General features: G+C 40.9%; 1 long non-coding RNA gene across 1 annotated transcript in view; it reads right to left on the bottom strand.

Annotated features, from left to right (window-relative positions):
- Nucleotides 1–7,843: 7,843 nt before the first annotated feature.
- Nucleotides 7,844–24,159, bottom strand: part of LOC129635178 (uncharacterized) — a 29,142-nt gene continuing 12,826 nt past the window's right edge. Inside the window, exons 5-7 of the long non-coding RNA XR_008706138.1 lie at nucleotides 9,579–9,843; nucleotides 8,410–8,456; nucleotides 7,844–8,045 (exon numbers count right to left, since the gene is read on the bottom strand). This is a non-coding gene — a long non-coding RNA (uncharacterized LOC129635178). The remainder of the gene's footprint in view (nucleotides 8,046–8,409; nucleotides 8,457–9,578; nucleotides 9,844–24,159) is intronic.

The raw sequence follows: 24,159 nt of genomic DNA on the forward strand, positions 1-24,159 counted from the left end.
GAAGTGACAAGATGTGAGTTACAGGTAAGTTTATAACAGTAGAGACGAAGAAGTACAGTTAGGATTCTACAGTAGAAGCAACCATCTGATTTATAAATAAATCAGGATGGGTTTCAATGAAAAAGGATTGTTCGAGAAAGTACACATAACATGTTAAATGAAGAAAATGAGATACAGTGCAGTTTAAAGAGTAGGACTTCTTTTAAAGAATGTATTCATGGAAATGTATCTGGGAGGGTATAACCGAGGCATAACAGTGGCTGTTGCTTGGATGTGGAGTGATGGATGATCCTGTTTTCTTCTTTTCTCATCTGTCTTTTTACTTTTTACAAAATGAACATGTATTATTTTTGTAACCAAACCAATTTAAAAAATGGGCTAGGATTTTGTTTGCTTGGGCCTGGTTTTGTATTGAGAGTGGACATGGGAGATGAGTAGGTTGGTAAGAGAATTTAAGAGCAAGAAGAGAAAGGGAAACAAGCTTAGTAAAACATTGTCTGGGAACAATTAATTTTTCTTGTGTGTTTTCTTTATCCTTGTTCTCCAAACTCTTAAAAGGAATCTAAGCAGAGTTAGCTGGCATCTTGCAGTGAATAATTCAGTTTTTCTTCTGTTTTTAAAGACTTCTGCACTTACTCCTTCACCAGAGGTGAATAATTTATGCTCTCATTAAAGACCTGTGGAGTAGACTTGCTAGTCATCCTTGATAATAAATTTAAGAAAGGTATCCAATGCTTTCTTTAGTTTCTTCTTTTAAATTTAGTTTGGAGGAGACCAAAATCTCCTCTAGAATAACATTCTCTTTGCAGATTCAATATTTCTTTCTTGAATCTTCACCATGGGGGAAAAAAAATCAAGAGACGAAGCTCTGTATACCTCTGTCAGTTGGTAAGGATACCAGATTCAAAATGTATAAGTGACAGGGTCCATAAAGTAAATAAGGGGGCCTGTAGACAGGCTCCTTAAGGGAATATTTTAAATATTTTAAAGTTACTCATTGTAAACTAACTAAACCATTAAAATGTTAAAATCTAATGCTATTTGGTTTATAGGATATAGAAATACTGATATGTGTTCCTACTGATGATGGACTTAAAATGGGTTCTATTTTTATGGAAATAATTCTAACAATACATAAGAATAATCAAGGAATTATTGATTCAAGGAATCAAGGAATCATTCCTCAAAGGAAAAACAATTTGTATGGAAGTGGACAAAAGGCTGTTTGTTATGTTTTCGTGATGTGACTTCAGAGCTACTTCACTGGAGTTCTGATCCCTTCCAATGATTCTAGGATTCAGAAAGTCACCAGACTTTAGAGACGGAAGGAAACTGACAAGTCTAAGGAAATGGCCCTATAGAGTTTAGAAGACTGTGGTCCTCAGGTGGTAACTGAAGAGGCCATTTTGCATTTGGTGGCTCTGTAATTAAGATATGCTGCTTTCACAAAAGCCTCTGCTCAGTAACAAGGCAACTCCCTGTGAACATGGGTTGTTTGGTCACACTTGAAGACCTCAGGGAAACTGTCCAACTTCAGCATTTTATTTTACTTTTTTAAAGATTTTTTTTTTAGATATGAATCATTCTTTATTAAATTTACAATATTGGTTCTTTTGTTTATGTTTTGACTTCTGGGCTGTGAGGCATATGGGACCTTAGCTCTCCCACCAGAGACTGAACCCTCACCCGCTGCACTGGAAGGGCAAGTCTTAACCATGGGACCCTCAGGGAAGTCCCTAACTTCCGCATTTCAGAGAGGAAGAAATGGCAGTGCAGAGAGATGGAGTGACCGACTTAAGGTCGATGGAACTGCCTTCAGTGCTTTGTGGATGGGACACGCAGGTGGCGAAGGGCAGCAGCGTGGCTCGTGGGTGTGCCTGCCTTTAGGGGTTGGGACGTTTGAATGAGGAGGAGCTGGAGCCAGTGGTGTTTGGGGAGGTGGACCACGTGCCAGAGCTGTGCCCCAAGTTCCCGACAGACAATAGCTCCAAAGGGGTGTGAATGGCACCCACCCCATTCCCACAGCTAACCTCAAAAGAGTGTTAATTTCACAGTCAAACTGAGGACCATTGAAATTCAGGCAGTGTCAGAAAACAAGCGTTTATTTGGAACCAAAAAAACAATTTGTCTCTTTTCCTTTGCATTGTCTGGCTCATTAATTTTACCAGAGTAAAACACCTTCAAACAGACTTTCCCTGCTCCTAGAACACCCCATCCCAGTCTAGGCAAACACAATCTTTAGCCTGAAGAAAAGGCATTCCTACACCCTTCAGCGAAGACAGCATGATGATCATTGCCTCCCAGAAGGGTCATTTTGGTAAATAAAACTAAAGCAGCACATACTTGTTCTCCTGAGCATCTTTTTATTAGCACCATCGGGAGGTCCTTCCAGGGTCCATCACATTTATTAGAGTGTGAATATTTTTCCTCTCAAACCACTAATTTTGTTTGTGCCATTGTTGGAGTTTTGGATGGTAACTTTACCTTCCCTTTCTTCATCTCATGGTCTCTCAGTCTTGGGGATTATCTACATTTTGGACCAGCTAATTCTTTTGTGGGGGCTTCTCTGGTGGCTCAGTGGTAAATAATCTGCCTGCCAATGCAAGAGATGCAGGTTTGATCCCTGTGTCCTGAAGATCCCCTGGAGGAGGAAATGGCAAGCCACTCCAGTATTCTTGCCTGGGAAATCCCATGGACAGAGGAGCCTGGTGGGCTACAGTCCATGGGGTTGCAAAGAGTCAGACACAGCTGAGCAACTAAACAATTCTTTTGTTAGGGGAGGTGAGGCTGGCCTGTATATTGCTGGATATTAGCAGCATCCTTGACTTCTAGAGGCCAGTACCCACCTCCTCCCCCATGCCTGCCATTCATGAAAATGTTTGCAAACATTTCCAAATGTCCCTGGTTGAGATTTAGTCCCAGCAAAGCAAGTCACCAAAAGGCTATACTCCTAATCCCAAAAGGCATCTGAGGCCTTTCCCACAGTTGAGGCCAACTCCCATGGGTTAGGCTGCCTGACCTTCTCGGTAGGTCATCTACCATCTTGAAATGAAAATCAAAACCCAAGAAGGTTGGTTTATTTGGAAAATTACAGGAATATGAACCAATTTAATTCTTCATCCCTCTCCATCTTACTTACTCATCTATATTTCACTAGGGGCTTCCCTAGTGGCTCAGATGGTAAAGAATCTGCCTCCAATGTAAGAGACTTGGGTTCAGTCCCTGGGTAGGGAAGATTCTCTAGAGAAAGGCCTGGCAACCCACTCTGGTATTCTTGCCTGGAGAATCCCATGGACAGAGGAGCCTGGCGGGCTACAGTCCATAGGGTCGCACAGAGTCAGACACAACTGAAGTGACTTAGCACACACAACTTACATTCTCTATACCTAAAATAGTACTGTTTTGCTGAGAATCTGGGGTAATAATAACACCTACAAGTGCTGATCCCTGCTGTGTGTCAGTTCTGTGTTATGCGCCTTATCTCGTCACAGCCACCTGCAGAGATGGGCACAAGTCATCTTCACGTCACTGGAATGTGAGCTGCATGAGGCCCGGGACCAACGCTCTAGTTTCCAACACCCCCAAAGCTTTCCACAGAAACTTACGTATGATGGTACATGTCACAGTGCCCAGCAAATATTTCATAACATGCATCCATGATTGAATACATTTAGCTTTTAATCTTTTAATTGAAGTAGAGTTGGTTTACAATGTTGTGTTAATCTCTGCTGTACAGCAAAGTGATTCAGTTATACATATATGTATATGTGCTGTGCTCAGTCACTCAGTCGTGTCTGACTCCCTGCGATCCTGTAGACTGTAGCCCACCAGGCTCCCCTGTCCATGGGGATTCTCCAGGCAAGAACACTGTAGTGGGTTGCCATGCCCTCTTCCATATATGTGTGTGTGTGTATATATGTATAGTTTTTCATACTCTTTTCCATTATGGTTTATCCCAGAATATTGAGTGTAGTTCCTTGTTGCTTATCTATTCTATATATAATAACTTGCATCTGCTAACCCCAAACTCCCACTCCACCCCTCCCCCAGTCCCCTCCCCCTTGGCAAACCCTGAATACACTTTATTGAAAAAGATCTTTGACTTTTCTCTTTTATAACCCAAACCCAGTTTTTTTTGTTTTGTTTTGTTTTGTTTTTGGCAAATTGCATTTTCTCTGCTTCCCAAGTCTATCAAGAATATGTTCATCTCTCACTGTCTGCCCTATCACCACCTGACTAGGCCAGCGTGACCTCTCACCTGGATGACTGAGGTCGGCTCCTGCCTGGTGTCCATGCTTCTGTCCTCTTCCTGCTGTGTTATCTGTTATCAGCCCAGCAGCCAACGTGGCCTTGAGGACCGCCCAGGCCCCTTCTTTCAGAGCCTTCCGAAAGCTGACCATCTCACCCGGAATAAACGCCAGAGTCCTCCAGCGGCCCACGGGGCTCTAGACAGTATGTCCTTTTCAGCCTCTGACTTTCTTTGTACCCCCGCCCCATCACTGACTCCCTTTTGTCCACCCTAGCCGCACTCTCCTCAACCTGCCAAGCACACTCCTGCTTCTGAGCCTTTGCACTGGCTGTTGTTCCCTTTGCCAGGAGCCCTGTTCCCACAGATCCCTCACCGACCTCTCTCTCCTCAGATTTTTACTCAAAATCATCTGCCCGAAGAGTCCTTTTGCTGGCCACTGTGTTTAAAGCTGTAATCCTCCCGGCCAACTTGACTGCTTAATTTTCCCTTGTTGCATGGGTCACCTTCTGATAAACCAGGGGGTAAGCTCTGTGAAAGAAGGGATTTTTGTCTGTTTTACTGGTTATTCAATTTCCAGCATCCAGTACTGTTGGACAAGTAAGTACTGGAATATTTGTTAATTAAGTGAATGAATGAGTGACAACACAGAGATGGTAAGTGGCAGAGCTAAGATGCACAGCCAAGCCACCTGCCTCAGAGGCCTGTTCTCCTAATGGTTCTCAAACTTCCCCAAGCATCAGAATCACCTGGGGGTGGGGAATGATTATGAAAATGCAGATTCCTGAGCCTTCAAGGACTCAAAGTCTGGAGGGAGGGGAATTTAGGAAGCTCCCTGGAGAGTCCTACACAGCTCGCCCACTGGCTTGGCAGCCTTCTGAATGTGACCAGGGATCTGCTTGCATCAGCTGGATCTGAGTCTGGGATCTGAAGCAGCCCCTCACCTTGAATCGTGACTCCACTGGCCACTCTCCAGGTGACTGCCTTTTTTCCCTTGCATTTTCTTTTTCTAATCAGAAACTCTTTGAGGAAAGGACCCCAATATCTAATTGTGTTGATGTACCATGCCTACAATTTCCTAACTCTGTGGTCTTGGTCAATAGCAGATTTTCTTTGTCAGTTTTCTTATCTGTAAACTGGGGATAATAAATACTCATTCCTATCTCATAGGATCACCGTAAAGGTTCAATGGACTTAGGTTATGAAATTACCAGAACAGTACCTGGTATACAGCACACATTCAACAAATGTGAGCTACTGTTACTGTTGGGGCTTCCCAAGTGCCTCAGTGGTAAAGAAACTGCCTACAGTGTGGGAGACCTGGGTTCGATCCCTGGGTTGGGAAGATCCCCTGGAGAAGGGAATGGCTACCACTCCAGTATTCTTGCCTGAAAAATTCCAAGGACAGAGGCGCCTGGAGGGTTACAGTCCATGGGGTCGCAAAGAGTCAGACATGACTGAGAGTTACTGTTAACACCTTGACTTTCTAGTCTCCATCCCAGACCTGTGAATCAGCCTCTTCTGGTCTGGCCTGACAGCATGTAACTCAAGCATTCGGTGTGATTCTCATGCACACAGAGGTGTGAGCAGCCTTGACTCAGTCCACCCCATGAGAAGCAGGAGTCAGTCTTCTCCAGCCTGACAGCCACGTGCTCACACGGGGCGGTGGGTGAAGGCAGATGTCTTCTAGCACTGTGAGTGACCTAGGAGATACCTGGCCTGGCTAGAAATGACACAGTTTGTTTAGAGTGGCAAAGTCAATTCAGGGAAGATCCAGCCTGTGTGTTCGTTTTTATGAATGAAGCAGACCCCTCAACTGAGTGTGCAGCCCATGTGTGCGTGTTTCTGAAACAGGGGCAAGGAATTTCTTGACAGCCTTGACACTCAGTCAGTGTGGTCCCAGGACACACAGAAACAGCATCCCTGAAACAAGCACATTAGACAAGGTTAGAATCCCAGTCCCCTTCCTGGACCTACTTCATCAGAAGCAAATTCTAGAACACTGGTTCTCAGACTCAGCTATATGTAGGAATTACTTGGGAAGCTTAAAAAAAAATACTGATAATTGAATTGTATCCCTAGAAATGCTGATTCATTTGGTCTGGCATGAGAACTGGGCACTAGAATTTTAAAATCTCTTTAGGTGATTTTGTGTGCAACTAACACACTATGATAACCCTATGTTGATGACTCAAGCTACCAGCTGTTCTCTGGGTGCTCTGAATTGGGAGAAACTGAGTCATGAATCTAAGCTTAGACTTGGGATTCCTGCTTCTCTTCCATAGGGAATGGCTAAATCCAGAGTGGTTCACAATTACAAATTTAGAAAAAAAAAAAAAGGCATTTGATTTACAGAAAAATCATATATATTTACACATACATATGCCATCTCCTCTCTGGTATTGCAACTTTTATTTAATAAGGAAAGGGATAAGACAAGAAGATGAAACTTAAAGAACAGAGAAAAGAAAAAGACCTCTCACTTCCCATCTTGCCCAACAAACAGAGCAGCCCCCTTCACTTAAGAAGGCAAGTTTTATGCTAAATGCATACTTTCCTGTTGACTCTGCTCACCCTGGATCCATCCTCAGATCTACCAAAACAGATGATTGCATTGAGCCCTGTGTTTTTTGTTTTGTTTTCCCAATTAGGTTGCTGCTTAAGATTTTTCCCTTTATAAGCATGTTTTATGAAGAGAATGCATAATCATCTCCTGAATCCATCCCATTAACTGTCTGGCACTTCAGCTTGCTCTTCTGTGACCCAGAGATAACTTCTAGCCTATCTCTCTTGTGGGGAAGATAACATGAGATAATGAAGGCAAAGATGCTTTGAAAAAGGATAAAGGAGCTTAAGACCAGTAGGTCGAGGAAGTGTCATCAATACGGCTCCATTTGTTGAGAGTCAATGTGCCAGGCACTGGGTAGTTTACATATTTTGCCTCTGATGCTCACAGCAACCTTGCAAAGCATAACTACCTTTGTTTTACAGACAGGAAACTGAGGCTCAGAGACATGCAGAGGCACAGGGGCCCTCTGCCAGTAATCAAGAAAGCCAGTTTTCAAACCCTGTTTTTGCTGGCCCTGAAGTCACTTCCTCAAGCTGTCATTCAGAGGCTGCCCCAGAGATTCTAATGTAACTGGTCTGTAGGGAGGCTTGGCCTTTTGGATTTTTGAAAGATCCTGATGATTTAACAGAATCAGTGCTAGAATACCACTAAGCTAACTACCTATAAAGAAACTAGTGACTAAATCACAAATGAGAATGTTTGTAATAGAGTTATACACAATCAAAAGTGCATCATTCTAGCCAAACCAATACAGAGAAATTGTCATCAACTCTGAGTATGACTTCAGATATCCCTGGATACATATACAGCATGGCCTACTTATTGCAGTGTGTTACAAATATTTGATGAATATATAAAGGGATTCATTCAATGGTGGGTGAATCAAGGAAGAAACAAAAGAATAACACAGTTGAGCATCTGGAAAGGTGCATCCTGTTTGCTTTTATTTATTTTTAATGTTTTTGCACATGGGCAAAATGAGAAGATCCATGGACTCGAATTCAAGAGAATTGTGTGTTTTTTTATATGATCTTTGCAACAATGCAAAATGAATTTTTACTTTTTAAAATTAATGTTTATTGAACTATAGTTGCTTTACAATGCTTTGAAGAGAATCATATCTGAATATGTACTGTGGAAAGTCAGATAAGCTCTCTGAAACTCAGTTTTATTATTTATCAAAACGGGGAGATGGTCCTGTGGCTTTGTGATCACAAACAAGCCCAGCATCTGTAAAAATAGACCTTCTAATTAGTAAAGTGCTGTATTAATGCAAAGGAATATTTTTATTTTTATTATGCAAGCAAGAGAAACCTAAGAAGTGTAAGTTTGGTCAGCAGTTCTCAAAATTTAGCATATATCAGAATCCTCTGGCAGAAACTAACACAACATTTTAAATCAATTATACTCTAATGAAAATGAGGGGGAAAAATCCTCTGAAGAACTGGTAAACGTGAGTCTGGGCCCCACTCAGATCCTGAGTCAGCACATCTGGAGACTGCATGTATGTAGCTCTGACTTAGACAAGATTACCATGTGATGCTTAACCAACAACATACTTTGCTTCCCTTTTCCATCTCCCAAGGCATCTCACCTCCTCCTTTAATTTCCCTTATTTCTCCAAGCCTCAGAACCAGATTACTAGAAAGAAAAAAAGAAAAGCCTCATTCATTCATATTTGTGAATAAATTGACATATTTTACTGCATCTTGTAATATTAGAATCTTAAGGCATATTATGGAACAGAAACTTGTTCATCTCTTTAAAGAGTAACCAGATTTTAACTAGTAAGTATTGTTTCATCATGGAGGGTGTTGGGAGGGAAGGTGAGAGAACAGCTTAGGTTTGAGAATAAGAGCAAAGGGGATGAATGGATCTAGAGATGATCCTATTAAGTGATGTAAGTCAGAAAGAGATAAATATCATATAATATCGCTGGTAGGTGAAATTGAAAATATGGCACAAATGAACCTATCTATGAAGCAGAAACAGACTCACAGACATAGAGAACAGACTTGTGGCTGCCAGGGAGGAAGGGGGAGAGAGAGAGAGAGGGAGTTTGGATTAGCAGATGCAAACGATTATATATAGAACGAAAAACAGCAAGGTCCCACTGTATAGCACAGGGAACTATATTCAATATCCTGTGATAAACCACAATAGAAAAGAATGCTTAATATAATATATATGCATAACGGAATCACTTTGCTGTTTAGCAGAAATTGGCAGAACAGTGTAAATCAACTATACCTCAGTAAAATAAACTTTAAAAAAGAACAAAGGTGGAGAGGAATGGGAAAGAGGGCATGTACAGGAGGCGGACTGAGTACTTCAAAGTTCTGACCAGTGTGAACCCTTGACTGACAGACTAATCTAGGCTCTCAAATGAGTACTCTTCTTGTGTTTGTCTAAAATGAAAGAGAATGAGAAAGTCTGATGGCAATATTTATTGATGGGACCAAAGTTTCAGCATGCTAGGATGATAAGATCCTAATTATAAAAATATTCATTAACTTAAAATAAAAAACTCTGCTGTATAAGAAATAGTCGCATAATTCAAAAGGCATGGGAAATCAGTGAAAATTATGGAAAAGAAGCTCTTGGGATTTGTCACCAAGAACACAAAAACCTGGGGAAAAATCTATCAGAATTAACTTTACTGAAATCTGGGGGTAGCCAGGAGTTTATAGAAAACATTTGAGTACTTAAGCAAGAAAAGACCACCGAAGCATGGCAGGAAATTTTGGCGGCATTTTCGCTTACCTTGGCCCCTTCATTCTCTCAGTGTGGCAGCGCAGTGGTCTTAAAGGCAGCAGCACACATTCTCAGGATGGAAATCAGTCTCAGGGCGAGCAAGAGAAGATCTTGTTCCTGAGGAACTGTGCTTGCTTGTTTGGCCTGGCTGGAGTTTCTCTGGAGAACTTGTGCAAAGGAATCCTTCTTCCCCATACACACACCATTATGTTTTTTGCCTCACTTGGAACTCTACCAGGGCTGATTGGCCACATGGAAGACATCTCTCCAAACACTGAAAGACAAAGAACAAGCCACTGCTGCCGGAAGCAAAAGTAACAGTCTGGAAAACAATAGATACAGAAAAAATATAGGAGGAAAATTTGAGGGGTGATTTTTGAGGGGAACACATTTTTGAAAGGTTCCCATATATACTAGGGAAGCTAGAAAGACATATGTATACCCAGGGCAGACACATGCTCAGAAAAATGCAGAGAAAGTCATATGATTTCATCATGGCTGAGCTTTATGCTAAGTGCAAGCAGGAGGTGAAGGCTAAAGCAGAGTTGAAAAATGGAGTGACTAAGGAAGGAGTGACCCAATAAGAGCCTATCTACAAAAATCTCAAATATTTTCCCTTACTTTTTCAACTTTTTTTCTTTTTTTTTTTTTGGCTTCAGGTATTTAAGGATATGTCTGTCAAACAAACCATTAGCTGAATAGTAAGCTAAAAGAATAGAGAATTCAGAGCTTCCCATGACAAAGAATACATTCTTTACAAAACTAGTTTAGAAAAGTCATTGAGCAAACAACAATCTGTAACCAACAGCAAGCAACAACAACAACAAAAATCCCAGAAAGGGGAGAGACTTTGACTTCCAGAGTAAGCACATGATAATACTCACAGTGGCCAGTTTTCAATTCAAAATTGTGAGGCATGCACAGAAACAAAGTATGGCCCATTCAAACAAATGAACAAAAAATCAACAGAAAATATATAGGCATTGAGTATACTAGACAAAGACTTTAAAACGGCTGCCTTAAGTATGCTCAAAGGGAACCAAAGATAAAGAATGCAAGGAAACCAGGCAAAAGAAATCTCACCAAATAGAGACTATTGGTAGAGAGATGAAAATTATAAAAAAGACCTGAATAGAAATTTGGGGGTTGAAAAGTACAATAATAGAAATTAAGAATTCATCAGAGAGGTTTAACAACAGATTTTTTTGAGAAGATAGAAAAATTCAGCAAAGTTTAAGACTGCTCAAATGAAACCATCAAGTCTATGGAGCAGAAAGAAAAAAGGAGATGAATAACAACAAGAACAAAACCAGAGCTTCAGATACCTTAAGGTACTTACTTAAGGACTCCATCAACTCTACCAACACACACATGAGAGTCCCAAAGAGAGAGGAGGCTTCCCTGGTGGCTCTGTGGTAAATAATCCTCCTGCAAGTGTAAGCGATGTGGGTTTAACCTGTGGGTGAGGAAGATCCCCCAGAGAAGGAAAAGACAACCCACTCCAGCATTCTTGCCTGGAAAATCCCATGGAAAGAAGAACCTGGCAGGCTACAATGCTTGGGGTCACAAAGAGTTGGGCATGACTTAGGGACTGAGCGTATATATATGCAGAGAAAGAGGCAGAAAAAATATTTGAAGAAATATGCTCAAAAATTTCCTAAATTTGATAAAAGACATGAACCAACTATCCAAGAAGTTCAACAAATTTCCAGATACACAAGAACACAAAGAGATCCACACTGAGACACGTATAATCAAATTGTTAAAAGACAAGGATAAATAGAGAACTTTGAAAGCAGTGAGAGGAAAGCAACACTATAAACAAAAGTTTATAAACAAAGTTAATAGTTTTATAGTTGTTTTTTTTTTTTTTTTTCTCAACAGAATCCATAGAGGCAGTGGAACAACATATCTAAAAGTGCTGAAAGGAAAAAAATCTTTCAACCAAGAATTTTATATTTGGCAAAACTACCCTTAATTTCTCTTTAAAAATTAAGGAGAAATTAAGACATTCCAAGAAAAACAAAAGATGAGGGAGTTCGTTGCTAGTAGGCATGCCCTATAAGAAATGCTAAAGAGTCCTTTGGTTGAAATGAAAGGTCATTAGAGGGTACCTCAAAGCCATTTTGGAGAAGGTGATGGCACCCCACTCCAGTACTCTTGCCTGGAAAATCCCATGGACAGAGGAGCCTGGTGGGCTGCAGTCCATGGGGTCGCTAAGAGTTGGACATGACTGAGTAAATTCCCTTTCACTTTTCACTTTCATGCATTAGAGAAGGAAATGGCAACCCACTCCAGTGTTCTTGCCTGGAGAATCCCAGGGAAGGGGGAGCCTGGTGGGCAGCCGTCTATGGGGTCGCATAGAGTCAGACACTACTGAAGCAACTTAGCAGAAGCAGCAGCAAAGCCATTTGAAGAAATAAGCACTGGAGAAAGTAGCTACATAGGTAAATATAAAGGCCAGTATTACTTTGTTTTCACTTGTAACACCTATTTTTTAATATATGACTTAAAATTAAAGGTATAATACGATCAGTCAGTTCAGTTCAGTCACTCAGTCGTGTCTGACTCTTTCCGACCTCATGAATCGCAGCACGCCAGGCTTCCCTGTCCATCACCAACTACCGGAGTTCACTCAGACTCACGTCCATCGAGTCAGTGATGCCATTCAGCCATCTCATCCTCTGTCATCCCCTTCTCCTCCTGCCCCAAATCCCTCCCAGCATCAGAGTCTTTTCCAATGAGTCAACTCTTCGCATGAGGTGGCCAAAGTACTGGAGTTTCAGCTTTAGCATCATTCCTTCCAAAGAAATCCCAGGGCTGATCTCCTTTAGAATGGATTGGTTGGATCTCCTTGCAGTCCAAGGGACTCTCAAGAGTCTTCTCCAACACCACAGTTCAAAAGTATCAATTCTTCGGTGCTCAGCTTTCTTCACAGTCCAACTCTCACATCCATATATGACTACTGGAAAAACCATAGCCTTGACTAGATGAACCTTTGTTGGCAAAGTAATGTCTTTGCTTTTTAATATGCTGTCTAGGTTGGTCAGAACTTTCCTTCCAAGGAGTAAGCGTCTTTTAATTTCATGGCTGCAATCACCATCTGCAGTGATTTTGGAGCCCCCCAAAATAAAGTTTGACACTGTTTCCACTGTTTCCCCATCTATTTCCCATGAAGTGATGGGACCAGATGTCATGATCTTCATTTTCTGAATGTTGAGCTTTAAGCCAACTTTTTCACTCTCCACTTTCACTTTCATCAAGAGGCTTTTGAGTTCCTCTTCACTTTCTGCTGTAAGGGTGGTGTCATCTGCATATCTGAGGTTATTGATATTTCTCCTGGCAATCTTGATTCTGCCTTGTGCTTCTTCCAGCCCAGCGTTTCTCATGAAGTACTCTGCATATAAGTTAAATAAGCAGGGTGACAATATACAGCCTTGATGTACTCCTTTTCCTATTTGGAACCAGTCTGTTGTTCCATGTCCAGTTCTAACTGTTGCTTCCTGACCTGCTTATAGGTTTCTCAAGAGGCAGGTCAGGTGGTCTGGTATTCCCATCTCTTTCAGAATTTTCCACAGTTTATTGTGATCCACACAGTCAAAGGCTTTGGCATAGTCAATAAAGCAGAAATAGATGTTTTTCTGGAACTCTCTTGCTTTTTCCATGATCCAGCGGATGTTGGCAATTTGATCTCTGGTTCCTCTGCCTTTTCTAAAACCAGCTTGAACATCTGGGAGTTCACAGTTCACGTATTGCTGAAGCCTGGCTTGGAGAATTTTGAGCATTACTCTACTAGCGTGCGAGATGAGTGCAATTGTGCGGTAGTTTGAGCATTCTTTGGCATTGCCTTTCTTTGGGATTGGAATGAAAACTGACCTTTTCCAGTCCTGTGGCCACTGCTGAGTTTTCCAAATTTGCTGGCATATTGAGTGCAGCACATTCATAGCACCATCTTTCAGGATTTGAAATAGCTCAACTGGAATTCCATCACCTCCCCTAGCTTTGTTCGTAGTGATGCTTTCTAAGGCCCACTTGACTTCACACTCCAGGATGTCTGGCTCTAGGTCAGTGATCACACCATCGTGATTATCTGGGTTGTGAAGATCTTTTTTGTATAGTTCTTCTGTGTATTCTTGCCACCTCTTCTTAATATCTTCTGTTTCCGTTAGGTCCATACAATTTCTGTCCTTTATCGAGCCCATCTTTGCATGAAATGTTCCCGTGGTATCTCTAATTTTCTTGAAGAGATCTCTAGTCTTTCCCATTCTGTTGTTTTCCTCTATTTCTTTGCATTGATCACTGAGGAAGGCTTTCTTATCTCTCCTTGCTATTCTTTGGAACTCTACATTCAGATTCTTATATCTTTCCTTTTCTCCTTTGCTTTTTGCTTCTCTTCTTTTCACAGCTATTTGTAAGGCCTCCTCAGACAGCTATTTTGCTTTTTTGCAGTTCTTTCCATGGGGATGGTCTTGATCCCTGTCTCCCGTACAATGTCACAAACCTCCGTCCATAGTTCATCATGTACTCTATCTATCAGATCTAGTCCCTCAAATCTATTTCTCACTTCCACTGTATAATCATAAGGGATTTGATTCAGGTATGATCATTTAGGTCATACCTGAATGGTCTAGTGGTTTTCCCTACTTTCTTCAATTTCAGTTCTGAATTTGGCAATAAGGAGTTCATGATCTGAGCCACAGTCAGCTCCCGGTTTTGTTTTTGTTGACTGTATAGAGCTTCTCCATCTTTGGCTGCAAAGAATATAATCAATCTGATTCGATGTTGACCATCTGGTGATGTCCATGTATAGAGTCTTCTCTTGTGTTGTTGGAAGAGGGTGTTTGCTATGACCAGTGCATTTTCTTGGCTAAACTCTGTTAGCCTTTGCCCTGCTTCATTCCATATTCCAAGGCCAAATTTGCCTGTTACTCCAGGTGTTTCTCAACTTCCTACTTTAGCATTCCAGTCCCCTATAATGAAAAGGACATCTTTTTTGGGCATTAGTTCTAAAAGGTCTTGTAGGTCTTCATAGAACCATTCAACTTCAGCTTCTTCAGCATTACTGGTTGGGGCATAGATTTGGATTACTGTGATATTGAATGGTTTGCCTTGGAAATGAACAGAGATCATTCTGTCATTTTTGAGATTGCATCCAAGTACTGCATTTCAGACTCTTTTGTTAACCATGATGGCTACTCCATTTCTTATAAGGGATTCCTGCCCACAGTAGTAGATATAATGGTCATCTGAGTTAAATTCACCCATTCCAATCCATTTTAGTTTGCTGATTCCTAGAATGTCGACGTTCACTCTTGCCATCTCCTGTTTGACCACTTCCAATTTGCCTTGATTCATGGACCTGACATTCCAGGTTCCTATGCAATATTGCTCTTTACAGCATCAGACATTGCTTTTATCACCAGTCACATCCACAACTGGGTATTGTTTTTGCTTTGGCTCCATCCCTTCAGTCTTTTTGGAGTTATTTCTCCACTGATCTCCAGTAGCATATTGGGCACCTACTGACCTGGGGAGTTCCTCTTTGAGTATCCTATCATTTTGCCTTTTCATACTGTTCATGGGGTTCTCAAGGCAAGAATACTGAAGTGGTTTGCCATTCCCTTCTCCAGTGGACCACATTCTGTCAGACCTCTCCACCATGACCCATCTGTCTTGGGTGGCCCCACAGGGCATGGCTTAGTTTCATTGAGTTAGACCAGGCTGTGGTCCGTGCAATCAGATTGGCTAGTTTTCTGTGATTATGGTTTCAGTGTGTCTGCCCTCTGATGCCCTCTCACAACACCTACCATCTTACTTGGGTTTCTCTTACCTTGGACGTGGGATATCTCTTCATGGCTGCTCCGGCAAAGTGTAGCTGCTGCTCCTTACCTTGGATGAGGGGTATCTCCTCACCACGGCCCCTCCTGACCTTGAACATGGAATAACTCCTCTAGGCATTCCGGCGCCCAGGTAGCCACCGCTCCTTGGAGGTGGTGTTGCTTCTCCCGGCCGCCGCCCCTGGCCTCAGGGATGGGGCAGCTCCTCCTGGCTGCCGCCCCTTGAGAAAGGAGACCCGTTTGCAAACCTGGAAGCGCCAGCGTGGGTAGATATAATACTATAATTATAAATATGTGTAATGGGAGCACATGTATTTTCTAAGATGCAATTTGCAATAATAACAACAAAAAGGGGAAGGATGGTGATGTATAGGAGTAGAATTTTGTACACTATTGAAGTAAAGTTTGTATTAACACAAACTAGATTGTTATGTTAACTGTAATCCCCAAGATAACCACTGAGGATATAATTTAAAAATATATGAAAAAGTAATGATAAAGGAATCAAAACAGTACACTACCAAATATTATGGAGACTCAGAAAACTATAAGACACTGATGAAATAAATGGAAAATGACACAAACAGATAGAAAGATACACTATATTCTTGGATTGGGACCTAATTAAACTAAAAAGCTTTTGCACAGCAAGGTAAGCCATTGACAAAGCAAAAAGATAACCTACTGAATGGAAGAAAAGATTGACCAATGATATGTCTGATAAGGGGTTAATATCCAAAATATATACACAGTTCATCTAACACAACATCAAAAACACAAACAACCTGATTAAAAAATTGACAGAAGACCTGACTAGGCATTTTTAATGCCATTAATCAGAGAAATGCCAATCAAAAACCTTAATGAGATGTCACCTCACACCTCTCAGAAGAAAAAAACCACAAACAAAAAATGTTGGCGAGGATGTGGAGAAGAGGGAACCCGCATACACAGATGGTGAGAGTATAAATTGGCATAGCCGCTGTGGAAAACAGTATGGCTATTTCTCAAAAAACTAAAAATAGAACTACCATATGACCCAGCAGTTCCACTCCTGAGTATATATCTGATAAAAAAGAAAACACTAATTCAAAAAGATACATGCAGAGCAATGGTCATAGCAGCATTATTTACAATAGCCAAGATATGGAAACAACTTAAGTGTCTATAAATAGATGAATGGATATGGAAATGTATATATGCACAATGGAATATTATTCAGCCATAAAAAAGAAAGAAAGTTTGCTATTTGCAACAACATGGATGGACTTTGTGAAATCAGTCAGTGAAATGAGTCAGATAGAAAAAGATAAATACTATATGATATCATTTATATTTGGAGTCTAAAAAATAAAACAAACTAGTGACTATAACAAAAAGGAAACAGACTCATAGATATAGAGAACAAACTAGTGGTTATCAGTGGAAAGAGGAAAGGGCGAAGGGGAAGGCAGGGGACTTAGAGGTAAAAAATATTATATACAAAATAAATAAGCTACAATGCAGACAATATAGTCAAGATTTTATAATAACCAGATAGAGTATAATGTTTACAAATTGTGAATCACTATACTGTATAATTGTAACTTACAATATTCTACATCAACCATATCTCAATTAAAAAAAAATTTTTTTAATGAAACCAGAAGTTGAATCTTTGTAAAGACTGATAAAATTAACAAAATTAACAATCCTTTAGTCAGACTAAGATAAAAAAAGGATAGAAGATTCAAAATTACTAAAATCAGAAATGAAAATGGGGGCAATACTACCAACCTTACAGAAATAAAAAATAACTAAAAGAGAATAATACAGTGTACATCAGTAATGTACACTGATGTAATAAACAGTAATAAATTACATTACTTAGATGAGGTGGACATATTCCTAGAAACATCAGACTACCAAAACTGACCCAAGGAGAAATACCTATGCAAGAAAGTGATGGAATCAGTAGTCAAAACTTTCCAAAACTCCAAGATCAGATGACTTCATTGGTGAATTACACCAAACATTAATTCTTCTCAAGCTCTTCAAAAAATGGAAGAAGATTTATGTTGGAGAGTGTTTTGCCTATGTTCTCCTCTAGGAGTTTTATAGTTTCTGGTCTTACGTTTAGATCTTTAATCCATTTTGAGTTTATTTTTGTGTATGGTGTTAGAAAGTGTTCTAGTTTCAGTCTTTTACAAGTGGTTGACCAGTTTTCCCAGCACCATTTGTTAAAGAGATTGTCTTTTCTCCATTGTATATTCTTGCCTCCTTTGTCAAAGATAAGGTGTCCATAGGTGCGTGGATTTATCTCTGGGCTTTCTATTTTGTTCCATTTATCTTTATTTCTGTCTTTGTGCCAGTACCATACTGTCTTGATGACTGTGGCTTTGTAATAAAGCCTGAAGTCAGGCAGGTTGATTCCTCCAGTTCCATTCTTCTTTCTCAAGATTGCTTTGGCAATTCGAGGTTTTTTGTATTTCCATACAAATTGTGAAATTATTTGTTCTAGCTCTGTGAAAAATACTGTTGGTAGCTTGATAGGGATTGCATGGCTTCTATAGATTGCTTTGGGTAGTATACTTATTTTTACTATATTGATTTTTCCGATCCATGAACATGGTATATTTCTCCATCTATTAGTGTCCTCTGATTTCTTTCACCAGTGGTATCCAATCCCATCACTTCATGGGAAATAGATGGGGTAACAGTGGAAACAGTGTCAGACTTTATTTTTCTGGGCTCCAAAATCACTACAGATGGTGACTGCAGCCATGAAATTAAAAGACGCTTACTCCTTGGAAGGGAAGTTATGACCAACCTAGATAGCATATTCAAAAGCAGAGACATTACTTTGCCAACAAAGGTTCGTCTAGTCAAGGCTATGGTTTTTCCTGTGGTCATGTATGGATGTGAGAGTTGGACTGTGAAGAAGGCTGAGCACCAAAGAAATGATGCTTTTGAACTGTGGTGTTGGAGAAGACTCTTGAGTGTCCCTTGGACTGCAAGGAGATCCAACCAGTCCGTTCTGAAGGAGATCAGCCCTGGGATTTCTTTGGAAGGAATGATGCTAAAGCTGAAACTCCAGTACTTTGGCCACCTCATGGGAAGAGTTGACTCATTGGAAAAGACTCTGATGTTGGGAGGGATTAGGGGCAAGAGGAGAAGGGTACGACAGAGGATGAGATGGCTGAATGGCATCACTGACTTGATGGACATGAGTCTCAGTGAACTCTGGGAGTTGGTGATGGACAGGGAGGCCTGGCATGCTGCAATTAATGGGGTTGCAAAGAGTTGGACACGACTGAGTGACTGATCTGATCTGATCTGATATATAGGTCTTTAGCAGGATCCTCTATGACCCACCTCCCAGAATATTGGAAATAAAGGCAAAAATAAAATAAACCAAAGTAAACAAATTAAATTAAACAAATTTTAATTTAATTAAAATTAAAAGCTTCTGCACAACAAAGGAAACTATAAGCTAGGTGAAAAGACAGCCTTCAGAATGGGAGAAAATAATAGCAAATGAAGCAACTGACAAACAACTAATCTCAAAAATATACAAGCAACTCCTGCAGCTCAATTCCAGAAAAATAAATGACCCAATCAAAAAATGGGCCAAAGAACTAAATAGACATTTCTCCAAAGAAGACATACAGATGGCTAACAAACACATGAAAAGATGCTCAACATCACTCATTATCAGAGGAATGCGAATCAAAACCACAATGAGGTACCATTTCACGCCAGTCAGAATGGCTGCTATCCAAAAGTCTAGAAGCAATAAATGCTGGAGAGGGTGTGGAGGAAAGGGAACCCTCTTACACTGTTGGTGGGAATGCAAACTAGTACAGCCTCTATGGAGAACAGTGTGGAGATTCCTTAAAAAACTGGAAATAGAACTGCCTTATGACCCAGCAATCCGACTATGGGGCATACACATTGAGGAAACCAGAATTGAAAGAGACACGTGTACCCCAATGTTCATCGCAGCACTGTTTAGAATAGTCAGGACATAGACGCAACCTAGGTGTCCATCACCAGATGAATGGATAAGAAAGCTGTGGTACATATACACGATGGAGTATTACTCAGCCATTAAAAAGAATACATTTGAATCAGTTCTAATGAGGTGGATGAAACTGGAGCCTATTATACAGAGTGAAGTAAGCCAGAAATAAAAACACCAATACAGTATACTAATGCATATATATGGAATCTAGAATGATGGTAATGATAACCCTGTATGCGAGACAGCAAAAGAGACACAGATGTATAGAACAGTCTTTTGGACTCTGTGGGGGAGGGAGAGGGTGGGATGATTTGGGAGAATGGCATTGAAACATGTATAATATCATATATGAAATGAATTGCCAGTCCAGGTTCGATGCATGATACAGGATGCTTGGGGCTGGTGCACTGGGGTAACCCAGAGGGATGGTATGGGGAGGGAGGTGGGAGGGGGGTTCAGGATGGGGAACACGTGTACACCCGTGACAGATTCATGTTGATTTATGGAAAAACAAATACAATATTGTAAAGTAATTAGCCTCCAATTAAAATAAACAAATTTAAATTAAAAAAAAAAAAAAAAAAAACAAAAACAAAAATGGAAGAAGAGAAAATTCTAACTTATTCTATGAGGCCAACATTACCCTGATACTAAACCCAGACAAAGATATCATACGGAAAAAGAACTGACCAATATCCCTTATGAATATAGGTGCAAAGGCTCAAAAAATACTACCAAACTGAATCCAGTTCAGTTCAGTTCAGTCACTCAGTCAGTGTCTGACTCTTTATGACCCCATGGACTGCACCATGCCAGGCCTACCTGTCCAACACCAACTCCTAGAGTTTACTCAGATTCATATCCATTGAGTTGGTAATGCCATCCAACCATCTCATTGTCTGTCATCCCCTTCTCCTCCAAACTTTACTCTTTCCCAGCATCAGGGTATTTTCAAACGACTAAGTTCTTCACATCCTGTGGCTGAAGTATGGGAGTTTCAACTTTAGCATCAGTCCTTCCAATGAATATTCAGGACTGATGTCCTTTGGGATGGACTGGTTGGATCTCCTTGCAGTCCAAGGGACTCTCAAGAGTCTTCTTCAACATCACAGTTCAAAAGCATCGATTGTTCAGTGCTCAGCTTTCTTTATAGTCCAACTCTCACATCCATACATGACTACTGAAAGAACCATAGATTTTACTAGATGAACATTTGTTGGCAAAGTAATGTCTCTACTTTTTAAAATGCTGTCTAGGTAGGTCATAGCTTTTCTTCCAAGGAGCAAACGTCTTTTAATTTCATGGCTGCAGTCACCATCTGTAGTGATTTCGGAGCCCCAAAATATAAAGTCTTTCACTGTTTCTATTATTTCCCCATCTATTTGCCATGAAGTGATCAGATAAGATGCCATGATCTTTGTTTTCTGAATGTTGATTTTTAAGCCAAATTTTTCACTCTCCTCTTTCACTTTCATCAAGAGGCTCTTTAGTTCTTCTTTGCTTTCTGCCATAAGTGTGGTATCATCTGCATATCTGAGGTTATTGATATTTCTCCCAGCAATCTTGATTCCAGCTTGTGCTTCATCCAGCCCAGCGTTTCTCATGATGTATTCTGCATGTAAGTTAAATAAGCAGGGTGACAATATACAGCCTTGATGCACTCCTTTCCCGATTTGGAACCAGTCTGTTGTTCCATGTCCAGTTCTAACTGTTGCTTCCTGACCTGCATATAGATTTCTCAGGAGACAGATCAGGTGGTCTGGTATTCCTATCTCTTTAAGAATTTTCCACAGTTTATTGTGATCCACACAGTCAAAGGCTTTGGCATAGTCCATAAAATAGAAGCAGATGCTTTTCTGGAACTCTCTTGTTTTTTTTGATGATCCAATGGATGTTGGCAATTTGATCTCTGGTTCCTCTGCCTTTTCTAAATCCAGCTTGAACATCTGGAAGTTCACTGTTCACATACTGCTGAAGCCTGGCTTGGAGAATTTTGAGCATCACTTTGCTAGTGTGTGAGATGAGTGCAATTGTGCGGTAGTTTGAGCATTCTTTGGCATTGCCTTTCTTTGGGACTGGAATGAAAACTGACCTTTTCCAGTCCTGTGGCCACTGCTGAGTTTTCCAAATTTGCTGGCATATTAAGTGCAGCACTTTCACAGCACCATCTTCTAGGATTTGAAATATCTCAACTGGAATTCCATCACCCCCACTAGCTTTGTTCATAGTAATGTTTCCTAAGGCCCACTTGACTTCACACTCCAGGATGTCTGGCTCTAGGTCAGTGATCACACCATCGTGATTATCTGGGTAGTGAAGATCTTTTTTGTACAGTTCTTCTGTGTATTCTTGCCACCTCTTCATAATATATTCTACTTCTGTTAGGTCCCTACCATTTCTGTCCTTTATTGAGCCCATCTTTGCATGAAATGTACCCTTGGCATCTCTGATTTTCTTGAAGATATCTCTAGTCTTTCCCATTCTGTTGTTTTCCTCTATTTCTTTGCATTGATCACTGAGGAAGGCTCTCTTATCTCTCCTTGCTATTCTTTGGAACTCTGTATTCAAATGGGTATATCTTTCCTTTTCCCCTTTGCCTTTCACTTCTCTTCTTTTCTCAGCTATTTGTAAGGCCTTCTCAGACAACCATTTTTGCCTTTTTGAACTTCTTTTTCTTGGGGATGGTCTTGATCCCTGCTTCCTGTACAATGTCACGAACCTCCATTCATACTTCTTCAGGCACTCTGTCTATCATATCTAATCCCCTGAATCTATTTCTCACTTCTACTGTATAATCATAAGGGGTTTGATTTAGGTCATACCTTGGACTGTGAAGAAAGCTGAGCACCGAAGAATTGATGCTTTTGAACTGTGTTGTTGGAGAACACTCTTGAGAGTCCCTTGGACTGCAAGGAGATCCAATCAGTTCATTCTTAAGGAGATCAGCCCTGAGATTTCTTTGGAAGGAATGATGCTAAAGCTGAAACTCCAATACTTTGGCCACCTCATGCGAAGAGTTGACTCATTGGAAAAGACTCTGATGCTGGGAGGGATTGGGGGCGAGAGGAGAAGGGGACGACAGAGGATGAGAAGGCTGGATGGCATCACTGACTTGATGGACATGAGTCTGAGTGAACTCCGGGAGTTGGTGATGGACAGGGAGGCCTGGCATGTTGCGATTCATGGGGTTGCAAAGAGTCAGACATGACTGAGCGATTGAACTGAACTGAACTGAACTGAACTGAATTATCAAGTGGTTTTCCTTACTTTCTTCAATTTAAGTCTGAATTTGGCAATAAGGAGTTCATGATCTAAGCCACAGTCAGCTCCTGGCCTTGTTTTTGCTGACTGTATAGAGCTTCTCCATCTTTGGCTGCAAAGAATATAATCAATCTGATTTCAGTATTGACCATCTGGTGATGTCCATGTCTAGAGTCTTCTCTTGTGTTGTTGGGAGAGGGTGTTTGTTATGACCAGTGCATTTTCTTGGCAAAACTCTATTAGCCTTTGCCCTGCTTCATTCTGTACTCCAAGGCCAAATTTGCCTGTTATTCTAGGTATTTCTTGACTTCCAACTTTTGCATCTGGTCCACTATAATGAAAAGGACATTTTTGGGGGGTGTTAGGTCTAGAAGGTCTTGTAGGTCTTCATAGAACCATTCAACTTCACCTTCTTCAGCATTATTGGTCAGGGCATAGACTTGGATCACTGTGATATTGAATGGTTTGCCTTGGAAATGAACAGAGATCATTCTGTCGTTTTTGAGATTGCATCCAAGTACTGCATTTTGGACCCTTGTTGATTATGATGGCTACTCCATTTCTTCTAAGGGATTCTTGCCCACAGTGGTAGATATAATGGTCATCTGAGTTAAATTAACCCATTCCAGTCTATTTTAGTTCACTGATTCCTAAATTGTCAATGTTCACTCTTGCCATCTCCTATTTGACCACTTCCAATTTGCCCTAATTTGTGGACCTAACATTCCACGAGATCCAACCAGTCCATTCTAAAGGAGATCAGTCCTGGATGTTCTTTGGAAGGACTGATGTTAAAGCTGAAACTCCAGTACTTTGGCCACCTCATGCGAAGAGTTGACTCATTGGAAAAGACTCTGATGCTGGGAGGGATTGGGGGCAGGAGAAGAAGGGGACAACAGAGGATGAGATAGCTGGATGGCATCACCGACTCAATGGACATGAGTTTGAGTGAACTCCGGGAGTTTGTGATGGACAGGGAGGCCTGGCGTGCTGCGATTCATGGGGTTGCAAAGAGTCGGACACGACTGAGTGACTGAACTGAACTGAACTGAAGCAATTTTGTTCTTTATAGCATTGGACTTTACTACCATCACCAGTCACAACCACACCTGGGTGTTGTTTTTGCTTTGGCTCCGTCTCTTCATTCTTTCTGGAGTTAATTTCTCCACTGATCTCCAGTAGCATATTGGACACCTACTGACCTGGGGACTTCATCTTTCAGTGTCCTATCTTTTTGCCTTTTCATACTGTTGGTGGGTTCTCAAGGCAAGAATACTGAAGCAGTTTGCCATTCCCTTCTGCAGTGGACCACGTTTTGTCAGAAATGTCCACCATGACCTGTCCCTCTTGGTGGCCCTACACAGCATGGCTCATAGTTTCATTGAGCCAGACAAGGCTGTGGTCCATGTGGTCAGATTGGTTAGTTTTCTGTGATTTTGGTTTTCAGTCTGTCTGCCCTCTGATGGAGAAGGATAAGACGCTTATGGAA

Source organism: Bubalus kerabau, chromosome 20 (genome assembly GCF_029407905.1).
Source record: "Bubalus kerabau isolate K-KA32 ecotype Philippines breed swamp buffalo chromosome 20, PCC_UOA_SB_1v2, whole genome shotgun sequence".
In the NCBI taxonomy this organism is placed as follows: Eukaryota; Metazoa; Chordata; class Mammalia; order Artiodactyla; family Bovidae; genus Bubalus; species Bubalus kerabau.